The sequence below is a fragment of the Tupaia chinensis genome, unplaced genomic scaffold (assembly GCF_000334495.1).
Source record: "Tupaia chinensis unplaced genomic scaffold, TupChi_1.0 Scaffold144262_1, whole genome shotgun sequence".
Lineage (NCBI taxonomy): Eukaryota > Metazoa > Chordata > Mammalia > Scandentia > Tupaiidae > Tupaia > Tupaia belangeri.
In genome coordinates, this window is record NW_006204120.1 from 1,333,497 (window position 1) to 1,347,559 (window position 14,063).

Genomic DNA, 14,063 nt, shown 5'->3' on the forward strand with positions numbered 1-14,063 from the left:
TTTTTTTTTTAAGAAACCACTATAGAAATAATGGTTAAGAAAAACAACTCTAAAAATATGGAACTTGAATAGCTGGGTCGAAGGTTGGAAAACAAATAGCTTCGCATTGGTTTAAGAAATTTCACTGGAATTTTTGTTTATAGGCTAGGGACCAGCATTAGGTAAGTTCTCTAGCCCTTTTCAGCACTTCTGTTTCCATGAATACAGTTATTAGGTTCCAATACACTGTGATATTCTACCAAATTAATGGACTGGAGAGCTAAAGATAGAGGTACAACTTACCATCCACTCCGTTCCCCCAGTAAATACCCCTGCCTCATTCTTCAATGTGAGTTAATCAAGAGGCCCAAGAATGAAAGGTACAGTGGGAAAACTGGAATCTAGCCCAGCACTGCAGTAACATCTACTTTGATTTCTCAGTAGAAATAAAAGAAATAAAAAAGTCAAACCACAGTAAAGGGCTATTAAGGGAAAAAACATTTGTCACCATGGACAGAATAAAAATCCCACAAAATGAAATAAATGCCTGTGGGAAAAGACGTGTCATGCTAAAAAGTAGTGTTCCTTCTTACTTGTTCTTTATTTAGTTTTCTTCCATCTAATCCACCATGCCTTACCCCATACGCTGTTTCTTTTTCCAGCTATGGAAGACCCATGGACTGAATTTAGCCTTTGCTTAGGTCTTTGCCAGAAAGTATCTTCAAAATAAAAGTGTTTCACTTGGCACTATCTCAATGAAAAAATGTTCTTCTAAGATGAAATGCTTGCTCTCCTAATAAACTTTTTCCTTGAATAAACAACAATAGTACCTTTTCAAACTGCTAACATATAAATTCATATATATGTATATCTAGACGCATATTTATGGACATGTGTGTATACACACATGACACATACACACACACATACACACAAAAAAAACTCCAAACAAACCCTAGTCTATTTTTTATAAAACATAGAATAAATATCCTCTGAGATGTTATAATTTTTAAAATGTCATTATGATAATATTAGTTGATATTGACAAATGCAATTTTGAGTTTCAAAATATAACTTAACTCACAAAGTCTTAACTAATTTAAAGTACCTAACAAAATCCAATGTATGTAGACAGTATAAATCAACTTAATCTATTCAGGTAGAATTTATGAAACAGAAATGAAATTTGTTCTAAGCCAGTGTGGAGAATATTTTATTTCTACTATCCTTGTAACACCCCAAAGAGTATACAATAACATGTACAAGAAGTAGCATATTGGGACCAGCAGTTGGCATAATGGCTACATTGCTGGACTCCCATGTAGTCAACCGCGGTTGTAGTCAACTGGACCCAGTGGCTTAAAACTCATGCCAGGTGCATGTGCGTGCGTACCCAAGATCCTGAGAGGAGAATGGAGGAGAAGGGATTGCAGCGTGGCCATTCCCCCTGGGCGGTGGTTTCTCGCTTTCTGTCTCTCTGTCTCTGTCTGGTGAGCGCACGTGCCGTATAGTGAAAACCTCTCCAAAAAAAAAAAAAAAAGAAGTAGCATATCAAATTTGTTACCACTTATAGCTATTTCCCAATGAAATCAAAGGATTACAATCTCTGCATAATCTATTGTACTTCCAGAGTTCTTATTGAAATAGAGAATGACTATTATCCTCTAAAATTAATACTATCACAGTAAGAAAAATGGAAAAATTAATACAAACCGTAAATCTGCCAGTAGTTCAGAAGATGAATGTCTTCTTTGGGGACTTGGTTGAAACAGCGTGTTCATACAAGTCTTTTAAATGGAAGCTGTACACAAAGGAAGTCCCATGGAAGACAGTGTGGCTCTAGCATGTCAGAAGCTTCTGGAAGGAAACAACAGTACACCATTAGGAAATCTCCAAAGAACCATTATTGCAGTGCCTGCCACTGTGATCAAAATGTACTATATTAGCACCTGAAGATATTAGCACCGTGTTATTCAAGTCTATTAATTTTGGTGTTTATTTTAAATTCTCTTCATTCGTGATAGAGCATGCACACACACACACACCCCTAAGAGAGAGAGGAGAGCCCTTCCACAGAGGCTAGTCATCCCATGATTCCCTTCTTTCAGTCCCTCAGCCCATCAGATCCTTGGCACTCACACATACATACAGGGTATTTCAGGCTGATCAGGCCTGGAATTCAAACTGTGCTCACCATGCAGGCTCTGTTTCCTCTTTGTATCATCATTGTGACATAGAGCTGGTCCACTATTAATTTCATACCCCAAGTAATTTTATTTATAAATGTCAGGTTAGGATATTATCCTTTTAGCATCGTATTTTGAAATTTCTAAAACTCAGGGCTATTTGATAATTAGGCAGACTTCTACATTTCCCCTTATCTGACCAAGCCAGTATTGAAGGACTGTGGACGGTTGAGCACAAAGGCAGCAGCACTATGTAGTGAGCACCTACGTGGTACAAGACACTGTAAGTTTATATGATCTGTTTTATTGGAACAATGGTCCTACAAGTAGAGAGTAATGGCTCCATTTTGAAGAAAATTAGTGCAGATTGCTGAGTTTAGGCTTAGAACCTGTGTCCATTAAAGCCCAATGACTACATGGTTAGCTCTGTATTTCATTCTGTGGCCCATGTGATTTAGAAAAACATTTCTCAAGTGGATTGCCAGATAACATTGCAATTTACTAAGGTAACCCAAAGATTGCTAAATGAATTATGAAACTATATTTCTTAATTTGTTTCATTTTTTATATCAAATATTATCTTATTCAGGCAGGTTCACTGAAATACAGATACCCTGGCCCAGGTGCAGTGGTACCACAATACTGTAATTCTGGAAGTCATATGGAAGATCTAGGCTCAGTTCCTGGTTTGACCTGTGTATGCACTTTTGATTCTGGATGGCTGGGAAAGGATGGAGGTTAGGGGAATCATGGCATGAGACCCTACTTGGGGTACTGGTCTTTCTCTCTCTAAAACAAATACATGAATAAACTTGGAAAAAAAGAATTACAGACATCAAGCTTTAAGCAATGTCCATGTTTTCCCACCTTTCTTCCTTATGTAGACAGAGAGAACACATTAGTGGAATAACTCCATTACATTATGGTGCAGGTTTGTGTGCTCTGCTACATCATGGGTGGCAATCACGCTTGTCAACTTCCTCTGGCCTCTTCATGTGACCCACAATTTCTTTGTTGTCTCAGTGAAAGAGAACACTTAGTTTTCCTGATGCAGTTAGGAACTGAGCCCATTTCCTCTGTGACTGTCACTGTGGGTTAATACTGTATCTCCTTGTGATTACACCCATCATAATAGCTGAGGGAGAGTGAGCAAGGCTTGGCATAGCTCTACCTGGATTTCTGTTCTCATGTTTAGCTAATTATCTACATGATTCTGATGGTTCTGGTACCAACACAGCTTATTCTCCACCAGCTGCCCAAGTGTATGTGATTACAGTACTTCAGGGTCAGTGCCCACCAACTGAACACTTCAAAATTTCTCTCATGGTACTGGCTTTTAAGGTTAAAGTCTTGTCTGAGTCTTGAAACTTTTAGTTGACATCTACACTGCATTTGTAAAGTACCTCAGAAAGGCTAGAAAATGATGGAGATAGAAAGGTCATGCATAATTTTTAAAATTTTTTGTTTATTATATTTTTGGCAAGAGAAGCTTAAGTCATGAATAAAGAAAACAGCTGGTCAGACCAGGAGGGGGTGTAGTGGTTAACTCGCTGGATTCTACATGCCTATCTTCATGGTTCAAGTCTTACACCTGGTAGCTTGAAAAATATGCCAGGTGCATGTTCGTGCATACCCAAAATCCCAAGAAAAGAATGGAGGAGAAGGGATTGTGGCATGGCCATCCCCTTCCTGGGGTGATTCTCACTTTTCCTCTCTCAGTCTCTTTCCAGTGAGCACATGTGCACTATGGCAAAAATCTAAAACAAACGACAAGACAGAGCTGGTATATCTTTGTACTAAAGAAGGAAAAAGGGCTTGACAATGGATGAGGGGAAAGTGACTGGACTGTAGAGTCTAACCTAAGAGATAGGAACAGAAAATAACAAAAAATAAACATTAAAAAAATACATACTAGTATTCTTTTTTTCTTCATGCCAATCATCAAAACAAAGTTTCAGACTCTATATCTAAACTGTCAAGCCTGTTTGCCCTAAAATTCCAATGGGAATTTTTTTTTTGAGAGAGATTTTTGCTGAAAGGTGCACATGTTCGCTGGAGAGACAAAGACAGTGACAAAAGCAAGAAATCACCCCACAGGGGATAGCCCCACCACAATCTTTTCTTCTCCATTCTCCTCTCAGGATTTTGGGTACACATGCACACGCACTTGGCATGAGTTTCACGTAATAGGGTCTAGGATTTAAATGGTCGGCCACGTGGGAGTTCAGTGCCTTAACCACTGCACCACCTACTGCCCACCCCCATGTCAATTTTCAAGTATTCACCAGCCACTATTCATTAAATATTTATAAGTTCATTGGAAAATTCAAGAAACACTAAAATAAGCAAGATAGGTTTTTTTTTTTTTCCTAAGCATCTCACTGTGCTGCAGAGGAATATAACTAGAATGTAAAAAATAATTTAAAATGGTGCCAGTTGTGTGTGAAAAAAAGGAGTTGGGGAGGGGGTGGAACTAGACTGCCTGGGGACATTCCTATTTCATCACTCACCAGCTGTATGACCTTGTACTCAAACCCTCTAACCTCAGCTGCACCATAACTTTCCTTGAATTTTTTTTGATAATTAAGAATATCTATATAATGTGTTTGGTATACTGAGAAGCACTTGGTAAGAACTTATCACATGCTAGGAAGAAATAGTAGCACCGTTGTGTAAAAGATCATGGGTGACGACCAGCAGGTGGCATAGTAGTTGAGGTGCTGGACTTCCACATGGCTGACTACAATTTTGAGTCTCAGAATTGGAGGCTTGAAACATGCTGGGTGCGTGTGCATGCATGTCCAAAATCCTGAGAGGAGAATAGGGCAGAAGGGATTGTGGCATGCCTTTTCCCCTGGGGAGTGATATTTTGCTTTCTCCCTTTGTCTCTTTAGCAAGCACATATGCCCATAACAAAAATCTCTCTCTCAAAGGAAAAAATATTATGGGTGATGTTAATAAGGGAAAAAGTGCTCCAAAGCTGCAGAGGAGTTTGATCTTCTCTGTTGGAGATGAGTAGAATCAAACCTTGGGTGAGGAAAGTAGTATTTAAGATCAACTAAAACCAAACATATAATTAGTTTCTACAGAAATCTTTCAATGATCATTGAAAATCTTGACAATGAGGTAATTTGGGGGAGAGGGGAGGTCCACAAATTAGACACAATCTTCCAGGATTTGGTGTGAAAGCAAATATCTACCATAATAACACCACCAGGGAATGATACAAAGAAAAAGAAATCTATGTTTTGCTGCTAAGAGAGGTACAATATCCCACAGGATCCTGCTCTATTCAATTGTAATCCAAAATGACACCATGGCTTTGAATGGAACTTGGCAAGCTCTAGACATACCATTTTTAAACTCAGTCTCAAATTTAAATCACAGGGCTTGTGACTCAAATCTCCAATGTGACCTTTACTGGGTATTGTTCAAGAAAACATGTCTGTCACTGTGGAGAGAAACCATACACCCTTTCACTTTGGAAAGTATAATGAAAAGATGTACTGTATTGTTAGAAGCACAGAGCCACAAAATGATTGTGACTGTGAGGCTCCAAAAGCAATGAAAACAAAATTCTATTTGACTTTGTATCATTCATTTAGAAATGTTGTCTTATCACATTAATGAACATTCCTATTTCACCCATATTCTAGACTTTATTTAATCAGAAGCAGCTTAGCAGGCATCTTATCATTGAGGGATTTAAAATATAGTCTCTCTGAATGCATCTCTATTTCAAGGGCTCCTTGAGCCAGACTATTTTGTCCTTGCCAGACCCATACAATGCAGAACTGAACAGAAGAGCTAAAAGCACACAGTGGTTTGAATTCTCTCACACACTCCCCGCTCCCATCCCTGGAACTTCTACATAAGGACAGTACTCTGGTTTGAATGCCCCAAATTGCAGATGTTGCCAATGTGACAGTAATAAGGGGTAGAGCCTTTAAGAGGTGATTAGGCCACAGGGGCTCCTCCCTTGTGAGTGGGGTTAAGACCCTTATAAAAATGGGCTTTCTACAGACTTCAGGTAACTTGCCCTTCTGCCTCCTGCTATGTGAGGACAATGATCCTCTCCTCTGGAGATGGAACCATCTTGGAAGCACAATACAGACTGTCAGTGGCTTGATCTTGAACTTCCCTGCCTCCAGAACTATGAGATGAAAAGGGTTATTCTTTATAAATTACCCAGTCTATTTTACTACAGAAGCACAAAAGAACTAAGAGAGTAAACTTACAAAAGAGATGATGTCACTGTTCCCTTTTCACCCTTTTTGCCTTTCACTGAATTATGAAATCCTATTGATTCTTCTTTTCACTCATTCCAACTCATGATACCACATTTTATATTACATATAAACTTCTAGATGGTTTTCCTTCTTGTAGTTCATTCTGGAAAAAAAAAAAGGTCAAAATGTCTGTCATCTTCTCAGAGTAATATGTAATGCTGACAAATATTTGAAATAAAAACTATTCAAGATCCAACAATGGTTTCTATTTTCTCAAGGATCAGATCTAGTTCCTCACTAAAAATATCTGCCCCTACAGTCCTCTTTAATCTCAAAACAGAATGTTTCTGATCTAAACTCATGAATCAACTAGAAATACTCTGCTCATTAAAGGAAATCTAAAAGAGGGGTGCATGATAATCACCCACATCCACTGAATTATCTCCAGAGAAGGCTCACCATGTGCACTTTTTAAAATGCTCCACAGGTGATTCGGGTACATAATTTGCTAAGAACATCTGTTTCTGGGCCCCACTGCAGTGGCACAGGCTGCTAAGACACTGTACTCCATAGGCTGGGACCACATGGGAGGCCAGGATTTGACTCTTGATCTAGCATAAAGGCCAGGGATAGCTGTGCATGCCTGTAATCCCAGCAATTAGGAAAAGTTGGTGCAGGAGGATTATGAGTTTGAGGCTGACCCGGGCAACATTAAAACAACAACAACAACAAAAAAAACCCAGCCAGGTGTGCTACAGCACCTGTCGTCCCAGCTGGGAGGATGAGGCAGGAGGATTATGACAGTGAGACCCTGTATTAAAAAAATAATAATAATAAATAAAAGGAAATAAACTGAACTACAAAAAAAAGAGAACTGCTATGTCTCTTTTTCCTCTTGGTATATCTAGTCAACCTTGCATGACATACCAGAAGCCTCATCTCCTTAATTGAATCTTCCTATATCTCAATGACATTTCTCTCATTCTCTAGTTTCTCACCATAGAGTTAAATTGGAGGTACATAACATAATGTAATATTCTTTATTGAAAGTGACGAATATAGAAATATTCTTGATTTGATTATCACACACTGCATATAAGCTTTGAAAAACCATATTTTATCCCCCAAAAGAGGTACAATTAAATGTAAATAAGAAATTATTTTTAAAAAAGGAAAAAAAATGTAAACTAGAAGAGAACCTCTAGTGATTCTCACAGGGTCTAGAACACACAGCCACCAGATTCTGTTTGAACTGTGCAGTTATGAAAATACTTCAATTAGGGCCAGCAGGTGGTGTGGTGGCTAAGGCAATGGATCCCACGTGGCTGACTGTATAATTCAAGTCTCAGGCCCCGGCAGCTTGAAAAACACAATGGACGTGTATGTATGTGTGTGTGTGTGTGTGTGTGTGTGTGTGTGTGCATGTGTCCAAATCCCTAGGAGGGAATGGAGGAGAATGGATTGTGGCATGGCCATCCTCCTAGGGGATGATTTCCTACTTTCCTTCTCTCTCTGTCTCTCTCCAGTGAGTGTACATGTCCTGTGGCAAAAATCTGAAAAAACAAAAACAAAAAACCTTGAATCATTTGAAAGCATTTTAAAATGGGAAGCAATGGAAAAATCTGAAACCAAATTCTCTCATGGTAATAATTGACCAGAGCTGAGATGCTGGCATGTAAGTTTAGGACGGACTTGTTCTCTTTGACTACTAATTCCCCTCCTCATCACTCCCAACTTCTTTTTAAGCAAGACATGGCCTAACCCCTGTACACATTCACAATATATTATAGAGTCTGACCATTATGGAAACCAGCAGCAAAATTTTAAAGCTAAATGATCTCTTATTACTCTCTTACTTTACAGACAGGGCTAGAATTATTGTTTGAGTTTCCAAAGTTAGAAACAGGGCTTCTGACTCATAAGTGAGCTTTGATTATCTTCTCTCTTACCTTTTTCTTCTAAATGTTTAATGCTGCAGCAAAATTAAGTACAACTGGACCAGTAAGAAGCCTGACCTCTACTTTGTCTTTACTTTGTAGATCCCAGTAAAAATGGTATCTAGTTCCCACTACCTATCCTTAAATATACGATACATACACCCTTGCTCTTTTTCACTTCTTTCCTTTATTGAATACCAACCCATCATCGAATTATATAGAAACCAACAGAACTTTGAGCTATCTTTACCCTCAGGGGTAAGGAATTATAGTTTTTCAACTAGCCATTCCCTTTCTGAACCTCAAATACTTAAACATGTTGCTCTTTGTGTTTGAAAAGACTTTTCTCTTTTTTGCTATTTACCTGACAACCTAAAACAATGTCGTCCAAAGTACTTAAGTTGTATATTACTTGTCTCCATGATTCTAGATTAGTATTCACACATTGTATACCTTCCCTTTCCTCCCTATAACTGAACTCATACCTAATGACTCGTAATCAATTAATTATGAAAAAAAGTGATAGGAAGTGACACCCATCTTGTTCTCTTGCACTGTTGACCATCAGCTACCATATTGTGAACTGCCCTATGGAGAAGCCCACTTGAAAAGGAATTAGGAAGTTCCCAGGCTAACATCCAGCAAGGGACTGAGGCCCTTAGTGTATCAGTGGGAAATCGAACCCTGCTAACAACCAATGAGCAAACACAGAAATACATTCTGTCCCAGTTGAGCAGAGTGACTGCCAACCCTGTTCTAGTTAGCAAGACTGTGGACCTAGACAATGCTCTAACTGAAACTTTATAGGAGACCTGGGGTTTGTGGGCCCAAATAAACCATGCCCAGATCCCTATCTGGGATGGTTAATTTTATGTCAACTTAGCTAGGCCACAGAACTTGGGTATCTGGTCAAACACAAGTCTGCAGGTTGCTATGAAGGCACTTCTTCCTTCATTTCTTCTTTTTTATTCTTTTAGATAAAATTAACATTTAAGTGGCTGGCAGGTGGCGTGATGGTTAAGGTGCTGGACTCCCACATGACCAACGGTGGTTTGAGTCCTGGACCTGGCAACTTGCTTTCTCATTTTCTCTCCCTTTCTTTGTCTCTCTCTGGTCAAATTAAAAGATGGTGATGATAAATAAAGTTAAATAATTCTAAACAATTAACATTTAAATCAGTATACATTAAATAAAGTACTACTTCTCCTAATGTCAGTGGGCTAGTTCTTAAGAGAAAACAGACTGATGTCCCCCAAGAAAGAGGGATTCCTACCTTCATACTACCTTCAGACTTGAGTTGCAGTATCAGCTCTTCTCAGAATTTCAAGCCTGCTGGCTTTCTCTGCAGATTTTAGACTGCTAGTCTCAATAATCACATGAGTTAATTTCTTAATATAAGTCTTTGTTACACTCTTGATCTTCTCTCTCCCCCCCCCCTCACACACACACACACACACACACACACACACTTACTATCTTAGTCAGGGTTCTCCAGCAAGACAGAATCAACAGGATACATACATATAAAGAAAGATTTATGAGAGAGGGTTATTAGGGGAATTGGCCCAGTCAATTATGGAGGATGAGAATTCCCATCCATAGGCTGTCTGCGAGCTGGAGAACCAGGGAAGCTGACAGCGTAGCTTAGTTCAAATCTGAAGGCCTGAAAAACAAGAAAGAGCTGATAGTATAACTCTGAATCCAAGGTCGAAGACACGAAAGCCCAGGAAGATGTTGGGGCAAGACCCAGAACCAAAGGTCAGAGAATCTAAACTTCTGACAGCCATGGAAAGAAGAAAAAGGGAGCTCCTTCCTCAGGAGCAAGAGTTAAGAATTTCACCTTCCTCACCTTCTTGTTTTGTCCAGGTGCCAGCTAATTAGATGGTGATTGCCAATAATGAGGGGAGATTTTCCCCACTTAGTTCATTGATTCAAACACCTGGAAACACCTTAGAGACACGAGGGGCAACACAATCATTCTAATCCAATACCAAACCATCTGGGTTTTCCTGCGAGCAAGACAAGGATGGGGTCCATGCCTAGTGTAGCACTGAGAATAAATACTGATTTACCAACTGAGTATGGCTTAATTCACTCATTCCATACCCCAAATCAACAATCACAATAATCATAATTGACTAATACACTGACCTATAGATGCTGTGCAACTAACATAAGACACCATCATTCATCACACTGAATTATAATTGCTGTATACATTCCTCTTTAATATGATAAGCTTTGAGTTCTGGCAAGGCAATAAGCCATATAAACCTACATTTCCTAATACTGCACCTGGCATATGACAGGTGCTCAATACATATTTGCTAAATAAAAAAAAAAGAAAATAATAAAGTGTCAGCAATAACATCTTCATAAAATAATGGAATAATTACTCAACTAACTTCTTGTCTACAGTTATAATTAACTTAAAAAAACATACAGATAAACATGAAAATGATAGATTGGCACAAGTATTCTTCCACAATTGTGATCCAAGTAGAGCTAAGACAAATAATGACAGATTTGGAGACTGAAGTGGTGATTTTATGGAGCTGGAGCATAAGACTAGAGTATAAATTCCAGAATAACAAATCTGAAATTTTGTAGATTAGCTTAGAGCTATTAGAAGTAATTTTATATTACATGGATTTTGATTAGCAATTTTTTTTGAGGATGAATGTGGTACTAATGTTTAGCATAAGAAAAACAAGTGAGGGGCTATTGCTAAGAGAGTGAATTACATAGTAGTGATAATAAAAATGGTTTGGTAAAATAAAAATGCTGAGAACAAAGAAAATTCCATCAATTAGATGAAACTAATAATGAAAGAAAAAAAAATAGCCAAAGTTTATAAGGATATGTAGGGCCTGAGTCTGGGGAATATTGAGAATGCTGATAGAATGTAGATGTGAGTTGGTATGTGCAAAAGACTGCGAAGTGATAGTGACTTTGCTTTAAGATATGCCGAGTTTGAGAAATGTTACATTTCTTCCTATGTTTATTAATAATGAAAACTCAAGATTTGATCAGCTATTTCCCCAAAGATCAATACAGAATATCTAAGGCTACATCTTTGCTATTTTTCAACTACTGTTTCTTTTCTTTCTTTCTTTCTTCTTTTTTTTTTTTTAAGAGACTTTTGTTTGTTTGTTTTTTCTATATGGTGTGTGCGCTCACCAGAGACAGAAAGCAAGAAATCACTGCCGAGCAGGGTTGACTATGCCACAATCCCTTCCCTTACATTCTCCTCTTGGGATTTTTGGACACATATGCATGTGCCTTCGTATCTGGGACTTGAACTGCAGTTAACTACGTGGGAGTCCAGCAATCTAACCATTGTGCCATCGGCTGGTTCCTAAGTATGGTTTAATTTATATACAGTAAAATACATTGATGTCACATGCATAGTTTTCTGGGATTTGTCAAATGTATAATGCCATGTAACCTACACACCAGTCAACATAACTCCATGTACTTGAACTTCATATATGTAGAATCATGTCATACAGTGTATTTTATTTCATATCTGGCTTTTTTGCCCAACATGATTATTCATTCTTGTTGTTAAATCTGTCGTTAATTCATGAGTATTCTCCTACTATCTAAATGAATAGTAGTCTATTACATAAATAATATTCCATTATATGAACACACCATAATTAATCATTCTTTTACTGATGAACATTTGGGTTGATTCAGTATTTGGCTATTATAAAGAAAGCTATTATGAACATTCTTATACATGGTTTTCCATTCTTACACAAGCCTGTATATGCCTTCATTGTTCTTTAGCAAATCACAGGTATGAAATTGCTGACATATAGAGCAGGTACATGTTTAAGTTTATAAGGAACCACTAGTTTTTCAAAAAGGCTGTACTATTTTACACTCTGAGCAGCACCGTATGAGACTTTTAGTTTTAGCATATCCTCACCAATATTTAGTGTGCTGGGTTCTTTTACTTTTAGCTATTATAGTGGATGTGAAGTAGTACTTAAGTTTGAATTTCCCTCATGACTAATGATGGGAATGATTACATCTTCATATGTTTACTCTATATTCTTACTTCTCTTGTGAAAATTCCATTTACATAATTGACCCATGGGGAGAGAGGTTTCCATTGTATTCTTAGATTTTTAGATTAGATTTTTTTTTTTTTTATGGTTTGGAGAGATTTTTGCTAAAGGGCACATGTGCTCACCAGAGAGACAGAGAGATAGAGAGACAGGAAGTGAGAAATCATCCCCAAGAGGGGATGGCCTCACCACAATCCCTTCTCCTCCATTCTCCTCTTGGGATTCTTGGGAACAAATGCACACATGCCCACTGTGAGTTTCAAGCCTCCAAGTTTGGGACTTGAACCACTGTGAGCCCTGTGGGAGCCCAGCGACATAAACATTACAGTATTTGCTGGTCCTGTATTTTAAATTTAATTTGTAATGGTTCTTTATTCTGGATTCAATTCTTTTGTCATATATTTTATTGCAAATGAGCTTCCCATGCTTTGGCTTACCTATTCACAATGTATACTTTTGAATTGCCAGAGGGTACATGCATGCACCAGAGGAGGGGAAGCAACTCCCCAGTGGTTTATGGTCATACTACAATCCTTTCTTCTCCATGTTTCCAACCTGTCAGAATTTTACGCATAAACTCACATGTACCTGGAATGTATATCAAGCCATCAGGGCCAGGATTCAAACCATGGTTAGTTAGGCAGGATTCCTCACAACTAAACTATGGGGCTGGCCCTTATCAATGCCTTTTAATGAGGAGTTTTACCCTTTTTAAAATCTATCAGTGTTTTTTAATAATGCTAGTGTTTTTGGCATGCTAAGAAACATGCTCTTTCTAAGACATTCTGTTGTACTTTTTATTCTTTTTTTTCAAAATGCTAGAAGACAATAACTTTCCCAAGAGGGAAAGATAGTGAATGAGTGAGAGGATGAAAGAGAGAGAGAGAGAGAGAGAAAGCGCACGAGCATTCTCAGTGGGACATGGTCATGCTGATGGTCATGCCACAATTCATTTCTCCAGTCAGGATTTTTGGCATGCGCACACATATACCCAGTGTTTTTCAAGCCATAGGACTGTAGGGTCTGGCTTCCTATGCACAGTATTTAACTACTACGTAACAGGACTAGCACCATTCTATTACACTTTTTACAGGAATTTTGTAATTTTTGCTTTCACATAAAAGTCTATGATACCCGTTAAATTTATTTTGTGTGTATAAGATAGGTATTACAGTTCATTTTTTTCCCAATACAGTTACTAATAAATTTCAGCAATTTGTTCTATTTCTTTTTAAAAACATATTTTATTTAACTTTATTATTATTTTAATATTTCCAGAGAGAGAGAGAGAGAGAGCAAGCTCCAGGTCCAGGACTGGAACTACAGTCAGCCATGTGGCAGTCCAGCACCCATAGCCACCCTGTCAACTGCTGGTCCCTGTTCGGTTTCTTAAGAAGTCATCCTTTATCCCACAAAATTGTTTTGGCATCTTTTTGAAAACCAATTAAATGTTAAATGTGTATCTATTTCCTGATAATCTACACTATTCCATTGATCTATTTATCTACCCTGTCTAATATCGTAACTTCTTAGGTTGAAAAAGTCATGAAGTATTTTATCTATGTTCTTCTATGCAAAAATTTGTCTTGACTTTCTGACAACCCAATAATTATTGATGTTTTTGTAGTAGTCTTGAAATCAGTGAAAGTTAGT

At 38.0% G+C, this 14,063-nt stretch overlaps 1 protein-coding gene across 7 annotated transcripts in view; it reads right to left on the reverse strand.

Moving 5' to 3' along the window:
- ENOX1 (ecto-NOX disulfide-thiol exchanger 1) overlaps positions 1–14,063 on the reverse strand; it is a 548,245-nt gene that overhangs the window by 325,994 nt on the left and 208,188 nt on the right. For 4 of the 7 annotated variants that reach the window (XM_027767432.1, XM_027767428.1, XM_027767433.1 and 1 more), the window contains 2 exons: positions 6,404–6,557; positions 1,693–1,836 (listed from right to left, as the gene is read on the reverse strand). The gene's annotated coding sequence lies outside the window, so the exon portion shown is untranslated. The remainder of the gene's footprint in view (positions 1–1,692; positions 1,837–6,403; positions 6,558–14,063) is intronic. The other 3 variants (XM_027767431.1, XM_027767429.1, XM_027767430.1) reach the window with 2 other exon arrangements.